Raw genomic sequence first — 9,861 nt, forward strand, 5'->3', positions numbered from 1 at the left:
CTACAATACCCATCATGCACGTCGTTACGCGCTGACCCTACGTCATCACGCCCCCTGCTGGTCACTGCTCTCGAACCAATGGGCAATCGGGGGTCGAGTTTTTCAGCCAATGGCTGCATTGTTGCTATGACATCTTTTATTTTTAGCCTTCCGTCGCACAGCCTCACGTTTGGAAACATTATTCCGCCAAATTAAATAGAGACAAAGTCAAACAAACACACCTGCCTCGGGAATACATCTGAGACCCAATAAAAATGTCAGATCGGCATGATTTTTAATTTATATGGGTTATACAGAAGTTAAAACACATTATAGTATTTTAAAAAAAATCGAATATTGAGTAATATCTATAAAGTTTAAATGCATTCAGGACGTTTTTCCCAAACTTTTTACCGTTTGTTCATATGTGAAGGTATAGTTATTGCGCAAGATCTGACCAGTAAGTAGTTCCAGCTGAAAACACGTCATAGCGCAGGGCGGAGCGCGCGCGTGCGCTGAGATATAAATCCGCGAGGTTGTCAAACATTTAAGTTTAAACGGGCGCGTGCGGGAGCGTGGATATGTCACGCCATACCATGAATTAAACATAAAATTAAATTAAATAAAACAAATATAAGTGCGTATCAGTCAAACGTAACACTAGGCAGCCGTTCTCTGTCAAGGATATTTTTTTTCAACGCCACAAACACGAATAATTATTGATATTAGTGTGATTAATGAACATGACAAGCACAGGACAAAAACACGAGCTTTGAATCAGTAAGTACTTTATTTATTTTTTTATAATTACTAACTGCTTTCATCAGAATGGCAGCAGATTGTATGACTTGATGTTGAAAGGATAGGTTCGTAATATTAGTTTTTGTTTTGAATGAGTGAAGAGTTGTCCTCCATTTTATATTGTCATAAGTAACAGATTTAAAGATACAATAATATGGTGCTAGTTGATCATATTTGAGGCTCTAGCATGCATCACTATTGACACCCTGGATGAACTCGTGTTTGCACAGATGTCCTTGGCTTTAATGGTGTGTCGAGATGACTAAAACAGGCCAAAGGTGTGCAAAAAGCTGATTATTTGTCTGCTGTCAGTGTGTAAAAGAGCTGCTGGACATTTAAAAGCCCCTTTCATATCGGAGTGTCACAAATAACTTCATGGAACATGTTGTTCTAATACTGTTTTTTGTGTATGTGTGAATTTGGAACACAGTGCAACATGGATTATAATGTTAGGATTTGTGGACTTGATTTAAACCTCTCTGGATACTCTCGAGTTAGATACAAGTTTTTTGGGGGAACCCCCAACACACACACACACACACACACACACACACATACACACACAGCAGCCCAACATGAACACCAACTTCCAGCAATCCGTCTGTTTCTATTTTCAAGCAACACCATTATCATGTTTGGGTTTGCTGTGTTAGATAATCGGGTTTAATTCAATCGTTTAATACAAGTTAAACATTTATAGAGTCAAGAGTGAGTGTTTTGATGAAGCTGATGTGGTTTAGTTTAGGCAGATAATGTGTATCTGCTGGATGTTTTGTAACAGATAACAAGTGTAAACACTTTCAGGCTTGTGGATAATTGTTTAGTAACAAAATAAATCATTTCAGTTTGTCATCGAATGTTTAATGTTCTGGCATCTGATCAAACTCTTGACATTGAGTGACATTGAATGCATGAAGAGACTTTTCAGTAAGCTACACGACTCGTTTTGTTTTTGCCTTTTTTTTTTATCAATGACAATTAGCAATATCAACCGTAAATTACATCGTATATTCTCGAATAGAGAATTTATTTAGATTTATTTGTAAACGTCAGAACTGACATTATTCAGAAGTTGTGAATAAGATAACCGCACAAGGAGAACTATCACTTATTTCCTTGTCCATATATCAATCAAAACCGCGTTTTATTCTTGTAAAACGGCTGCATGATGAAATAAGTGTTAGTATATGATTTATTGGCCCGTCTGTGTATGAACCATACACCGTATAAAAACGCGATAGTTAACGCGTCTCTTTTCTGAATAATCATAATCCGTTTCATGACATTTACCAGCAGTGACTGTCCTCATGTGCTGCAACTCATCGCAAATCCGCCTCTATTAGAAATATAACAAGGGTGGTGCATTTATAAAACGGGTTTTAACGGGGCTTATCCTTGTTTTGAAATGCGGAGGCGTCATATAAACATTCACACTCGTGGGGATGACGTCAAGGCGGTGGCGTGGTGCATGTTGGGAGCTGTAGTTTTTAACCCCTGCCTTCAACGGCACCATTTTATCAGCAGTCTTGGGTTTCCCCTCAGATGGTTTAAACTGAAATGCAAAAATGTGATCTTTAACTAATTTATGTAGAGTATATTACAGAAAGTGTACGTGATGCTGTTACATGAGTGACTTAAATATGTTATTCACTGGGTTTAAAGTATAAATATATCCTTGTAGAGCATTCCCTTTTAGCACTTTGAGCTAGTGTGAGTAGACCGAGCACATGGTGGTAAATTTCCCTCTCTTATAACGTGTAATCCTAAGTGCTTTAGCCAGAGGGACAGAAGAGGGATTTCATGAAGATAATCATGGATTGGTACCTTGGCCTTAGCATCTGCTCAAACAAACAAACATGCACACTGACACTGAATTAATTCAGTATTAATATTCTGTTTAACTGGTCTGTCTTTGTCTTTCTAGAGGTTTTGAAGAAACTGGATCTTGTAGAGCTGCTGTCTTCATACGTCAATGCCTCGGATAAAATATTTTTTTTTTAAATCAGCTGGTCTCTGACAATCACTTTTAAGCAATTTCTGACCAACAATCCAAAATCAGAGGCCTTGCTTTTAAATTGATGCTTAAGGTTGAGACTAAAGATTTTCACCTTGATGTTTGCAAGAGATGTTAGGACTGTTGTAAGTCTAACCGAAGGAACTTTCAAGACACAATCAAATTCATCATGCATCTAGAGGTGAAGGTTGCATTGAACTTCATAGTGTCCTACTTGTACAACAAGCTCCCTCGCCGTAGGGCGGATCTGTTCGGTGAGGAGTTGGAGCGTATCCTGGTGTCCCGCTTTGAAGGGCACTGGTACCCTGAGGCTCCTTTACGTGGTTGTGCCTTCCGCTGCCTCCATCTGGGAGCTTCCGGGGACCCTGTGGTGGAGCTGGCAGCCAGGAGGAGTGGTCTGGACACCGAAGAGGTCCGTAGCAACGTTCCTCCAGAGCTCTGCATCTGGATCGACCCCTATGAAGTGTCCTACCAGATTGGGGAGAAGGGTGCAGTGACAGTCCTGTACATGGAGGATCCTCCAGGTTTAGGGGGCAACACTGAAAGGTCTGACATTGCTTTCAAAGGAGACGTGGAGTTTGAGGACATCAAAAGTTTGGGCTTTAATCCAGAGGCTCAGGTGTTCATACCCATTGGTGGCCAGGTGTCGCCGGTCATGCTATCCTCACTCTCCAGTTCACCAACTCCTCTTTCTACCTCGTCTTGCCCAGGACTCTTCGGCTACGCCACTCCCAGCACTCCCACAAATCCCAGCTCTCATTCTTCCAATACAGCCACCCCATCGCCACCAAGTGCTGGTCTTTTGTACTCTACACCCAACCCCCGGCCCACACCTCAACCTATAACCTTCACCACAGCCAGCTTTGCCGCCACCAAATTTGGCTCCACCAAGATAAAGAAGTATGGGAACCCCGGTGTTACTTCTGGTTCTGGCGTCACCACGGCCCCGCAACAGAGGATTATCACGCGCTCCCCTAGCATCATCTCCCCACCGGGACTGGTCAAGCACAAACCCCTTTCCCTCTCCATGCACTCTCTAGCTGGTCCCATCCCAAGCCAACTGTCTCCTAATGCCAAAGAATTTGTGTTTCCCACTTCCCAGAGGCCCATCTACTTTGATGTTGAAGTTTCGCCAATGACGGCATTTCAGGCTCCACAACCACACGCCTCCTTCGATCCATTCTCCAGTCCACAACCAGGTCAGGCTGTGGGAATCATTGGAGGCAACAGCGGAATTTCCTTCATGGATAAAACTCCATTCGTGGAAGGGACTCGGATACAACCTGCAGTATTCCGGCCAGGCCTTCCAACCTGTGGTCTTGGCCAACTAAAGTCTCAGAGTGAAAGAGATCCAATGCTGAAACCCTTTCCTTGAGGACATTTTTCCCCCTCCACGAATCACTGTTACTACCACCGTGTTAAATCAAGAGTATTATGACTACTAATTGAGTATAACTTGTGATTGTTAGTTTTCCGTCAATTTGTTTCTTGTTTCATGATGTTGTTTATTTATGAATCGACTATCTCTTGGAGTAACCAGCCTCCTGTTGCACAGATGTTTGTGTTTGTTGTTTTCAGTAATGAGTCACTTTATCTTTGTTTGTCTTTATAATCTTTGGTTAATGCTACTTTTTTAAAATTGATTCTGGGAAAAAAAGCTAATATTCTTAGAGAAGATTCTAGATGCCTAAAAGGGATTTTTGGGATGGTGTTTATGTTCAGAAACATGACGCTCTGGAGATTACAGCTGTGTTAAACTAACCATTTGGTCACACCTTGGTTGTCATAATTGTGGATTAATGCTAATTTTAATGACATGTTCTCTGAAGGCGATTGGGTCTGGTTGCTCTTGAGCTGATGATTAAGAGGCAGCTCATATCTGATATTTTGGATTAATTTTAGAATTCTCCTTTTCAGTTTGAACACATTGAGCCAAATCCTGATGAAACCAGCCAGAATTTTATATCGGTTTCTAGTGAGTCAGATTGGGAATTGATGTATATTTTAATATTCTGGCAGATCAGGTAAATTCCGACACCCGTAGACGCAGACTAAATGATGGTTTGCTGGATTGTTGTGACTTTGATTGGTTTCCACACTTGGCTTCCTGGTCAGAGGTGAAGGTACTGGTTGAAGGTTTTGATAAACGGCAGATTGTCTTTGAAGGGATGGGACACGAAATTCCACGTCCATTGTGTGGAAGATGCACAGATTAGCTTTCGGTCACAGAAAACGTGTGTTTTACGTTCCATAGGTTGTAAAAGGTGGTTTGCAAGAGATGCTACAGTGAAAATTGCACTTCATTTTCTCTGCTGTAGGACTGTTGTGTCATATTCTGACTGCAGTGGCTGTGTTTTCTGAAGCGTTTAATTGCGCTAAGATAGAGGCTGGTGTTCTAGAATCATCTTGAAGGTAGGAGCCAATGCTGTCTTCCTTTATGACATCACTTCCCCCTCAGCGTACCGCCCCATCCAGCCGCCCTGCACTTTACGCACAGGCCTATGGAAACTCCCGCAATGCCTCACAATAAACACTATATGCTAGATGCTAAAGGTTCTTTACTCACCCTTTAATTGCCAATTATGGCTAAACTATAGCTTGGTAATGTAGTTTAAAGATTGTATTAAATTAACTTTCGAAGATGTCTGGGCGAGACTGTACTTCTTGTGATGTCCTTCGTCGACATTCGAAAAGTGAACATCAGATTCATGAAAATACATGTTTCCATTGGCTTCATTTGGGGTGGGCGGGGTTTAGATTTCTCTATTAATGCTACGGCTGGGTGTATTTTTACATTCGTTTGTAATTTATTTACAAGTTTTCTATGCTTTTTTTTGTTTTTTCAAAAGAGTTCTCTACAGCATTTGTAAAGCAAATTAAGAGATATATATGATGACACTAATATGTATATATTTCTTATGTTCCAGATCTTTTGTTTAGTTTCCTACGTGCTGAAGTTATTTTTTCAGAACTAACTATAAGAATATAAATATATATGCAAGATGAAATGACTAATAAAGTTTGTTTAACGAAGTGCTGAATGTGTATTGTACCTTCTACTGGAGTCATTTAAATTCAACACTAGTAGTTTTCGGTTTGATGCTCTTGAAGTCCTTGATTTTCTTAATATAGTTTGACATTTAAGTGTTTTAAAGCATGGTGTATAAACCTCCTATCATCCTTGATGTTCAAACCCAAAATATTGAGTTCCTTAGGCATTGCAGGTTTCTCTCAAATTAACAGTATAATTCAAAGATCCTTTAATCATTTTGTCAATATCGATCATGTCTATTTGGGAAATGGTCTAAAATTCTCATTTTGGAAATTGTGGTAGTATTGTAATGTAATAGAAAACAAAAGAACACCATTAACGTTAATAAAAGTTTTTCAGGTTTGTAACACAACTCCAGCTCTGTGTCTTTTGTATTAAATGGGATTTAATTTGAAACAGCATTTTTTTAATTTTTATTAATAATATCCAAAAGAGTTTAAGAACCATGAAGAGCTTGGTCTGTGTTTGTTTGTTTTGGACACTATAACCAGCAAATGAAAACATTTCAGCATGTCAAACTCTTGAGATGTGTTTCTATAACCTCCCTGTTCTCTTGCAGCTGAATAAACACCTGCGACTGGGACTGAAGCCCTGGGTCACAACCTCTGACCAATCAGAACCCAGAACGGTCTATATGGGCCATTTAGTTTTCCAGTCATGTAATATACATTGATTCTGTTTCTTACATTTACTATTGGAAACAAAGCCAGTTTAAATAGTACATAAGCTCCGTTTATATGATCTTATTTGCAATTTTTTTTTATGAATGTTTGTGAAAAAGGAGCCAAACTTGTCATTAAGGTATTTTTTATTTTATTTTTTGAAGAGAGAGAGGTGTGAAAGTCTTGCATCTCTTATTATAACATCAAACCTATTGAGTCTTGGCAGAAATAAATAATAATATAAATAAAAAATAAAAAAATATATATATATTTATATATATATATATATAAATAAATATATATATGTGTATATTATATATATATATATATATATATATATATATCAACTACTCTTGAACCTCTCTCTGTAAAATATCTGGAAATGAATGACGTGAAATATTAACTAAATGATTCTGTATTCCTTGCATTTTTAAAAATGTACTACAATGTTTATTATGGGTGTACTAATATAAAATATGTATAAAAACAACAACCCCATTACTATATTAAAACATTTTTATATATTAAAATTAAAAAGGAGCTGAGAAAACATCTCGTTTTTCTAAAACGTACCGGACTGGTTGTTTTCAGGTTAAATGTGATGAATATGATTTTTATTCTGTCTCAGCATATAATGGTGATTATATTCTCTCTTCAGACCTATTCAGATCAGTGTGTGCCTCTGAAGCAGATGTTCTGTAAAGGACACTCGAGTGTGAGGATGATTGTTAGGTAACATAAGACCGAGAATAATAACAATGGAGGAAAACATACACACTCAAAGATGCTGTACAGACAAAGGTGCTTTGAAAGCACATGCAGAATGATGTTTGTGTACAGTATTGTTTGTGTGTTTCTGCACAGTGCCCCATAAGGTCAACTGATCCGTCCTCTGCTGGAGAACATTGTACTGCAGATGCGTCTCACACACGTGATGTCATCAGCAGCAGCCAATCACAGCGCAGATACATCACAACCTCAGCAAGGTCAAATCACTGATATCCAACTTTATTAATATGCATTATACAGCATAGTCATGACATACTGCGTTACACCAGAGGAAAATGACTTTAGAAAAACAACAGGACTCTTTAAAACAAGTTTTTTTTTTTTAAGTGTCCATCCATATACTGAAGTTACATGTTTTAGACAAAATGCTACATTTCAGTTTCACAGAGTCCAACGTAGAACTCAAAGTCTGGAGTTTATGTGACAGAATTAATAACAAAAACCAGAGGCGCAACGTCACAATTCAGATTAAATCACAAAACTGACCTATAAAACAAACACAAACTTCATTCTAGTACATTTGAAACAGTGATTGACCTGAAAGTTTGTTTGGTTTGTAAAATGAAATCAAACAGGAGTAGAAAGAGTTAAAACAACAAATCTATAAAAAAAAAAAAAAAGATAATATATATATGCAAGAGAAGGACACGCCCACTGCACAACGTCACCATGACAACAGCATGCACTAACGACTCTCAATTTACAATAGATTCGCCTTTAAGTGCTAGAGACCCGTTGTTTTTATGTATGCATGTATAAAAAAACTATAGAGAAACAAAATGAGGAAAGTTTTATAAAAGTAAAAAAAAAAAAAAAAAATTAGCTGTTAAAACCAAATTAAAACAAACCACGAAAAGTGCAATCTATCAAAACCCATAAAAACACTGGAAGCACATTATTTTCCACCATTTAAAATAACAATAACTTGGAAAACCAGTGAAAAACAGCAATAAACGTGAGGCTCTAGTGACGCTAATGCTGTTTATGCTAATGTCGCTGACTAAATCAAATCATGCTCACGCCACAATGGTTTTACCAATGCACAAATCGATCAAAAATGCATTATTCTTATTATTAAAAATGCAGTGATGATTGCGTTATTGGTGAGAATAAAAAAAAAAATACATTTACATTTTACACAGAAGTTTGTTACGCTTGTGTTTTTAACTGATGCTGAGCTGCCAGACTAAAAATATTCTAAATAAATGAACAAATAAAAAAACCAAACACTGGTTAGAAATATCTAATCTGAGGTAAAGATGAATCGCACATTATTGCCCTGGATCAAACCCTGAAAACAAACCAGATCAAGTCGCTCACAGTTAAACTCCTGCGCAGACGCTCGCGTTAAAATAATCATCCAGTTAACTGCTGTGAAGATGCATTTGATCGCAGCACAGTCGCTAAAGTGTTAAAAATCTGCACAATAGAAATGTCATTCTGGAAGAACAAAGACACTGGTGGATGGATACAAGCGTATAATTACAGACTTTTCTTTCTTTCAAATCTTCGCAAACTGCAATAGCCCGAAGTACACTCGTTTTTGTAGAATAAAGAAAATAATTGCTTCATATCAAGGGTCATGCGCTAGTTTTCTGCGAAAAACCTCTTGTACACAAACAGCGATGACATGTCAAGTACAAAAAGGTAGAAACAGGTTAAAAACGAGCCGAAAACAGTCGTAAAAGTCATGACCAAACACTGAACGCTAACTTTGCGTCTGCTGTGTGCGACTTCTCCAGTCGGCTGCATTATCTCATTTTCATACCGAATAAACTTCTAAGAACTCACTGCTCGGGTCATATCGGGGTCGTGTGGAGGGCAGAATGAGGTATGAGGAGGTCAAAGGTTATGCTGTTATCATGTGTTTTGTGTCTTCTAGACCCTTAAAACATCCTCTTAAAAAACACGTGCTCGCGTCATACTCGTCCACTTCCCACACGGTGCCACATTACCACAATCCCGGCCGTGTAACTGCGGTGTGAATTATAGAGAGACTGATGCGTGTCGGGGTGAAGCGTGTCCCTCACAGCGAGCCATATTTGGCTTCGTACAGTGACATGATCTTCTTGCAGCGGCCGCAGTCTTTGCGCAGCTCGGCCACTTCCTTTCGTAGTGCGGCGTTTTCCCGCTCCAGGAAGGTGGCGCGGACGGCGATCTGGTTCTCCTTCAGACGCCGGGCTTCACGAGATCGCTTCGCCGCCACGTTGTTCTTATTCCTCCGCGACCAGTATTTCTCATCCTGTGGAAAATGCGAACATCTCGTTAACGATATTAGTTGTAACGTTTTATGTTTGTAACATTAAAAAAAGATACTGTGAATGATTTTTTTTGTCAAAGTCTGACTCACAATTAAAACATTAGCGATTTTATTTTAAACAGATTCATGTCTAAAACAGTGTGTCTATGAACTTTTTCAGCAGCCTTGGTTTCAGTTGTTTTTGGACTGATTTTTCTAATAATTCTATGCTTAAACATAAAAGAGCTTGAAGTAAAAGAAAGAAAGAAAGTGTAATCAGTGTACTTTAGGATCGCTAACATACTACTACAGTTTTATTAACATT

The 9,861-nt window shown here is 38.5% G+C and overlaps 1 pseudogene; it reads left to right on the forward strand.

The window, feature by feature from the left end:
* The first annotated feature begins 505 nt into the window (after nucleotides 1–505).
* On the forward strand, nucleotides 506–4,139 carry LOC113067429 (protein Tob2-like; annotated as a pseudogene).
* The last annotated feature ends 5,722 nt before the right edge of the window (nucleotides 4,140–9,861 follow it).

Source organism: Carassius auratus, linkage group LG28B, assembly GCF_003368295.1.
Source record: "Carassius auratus strain Wakin linkage group LG28B, ASM336829v1, whole genome shotgun sequence".
In the NCBI taxonomy this organism is placed as follows: Eukaryota; Metazoa; Chordata; class Actinopteri; order Cypriniformes; family Cyprinidae; genus Carassius; species Carassius auratus.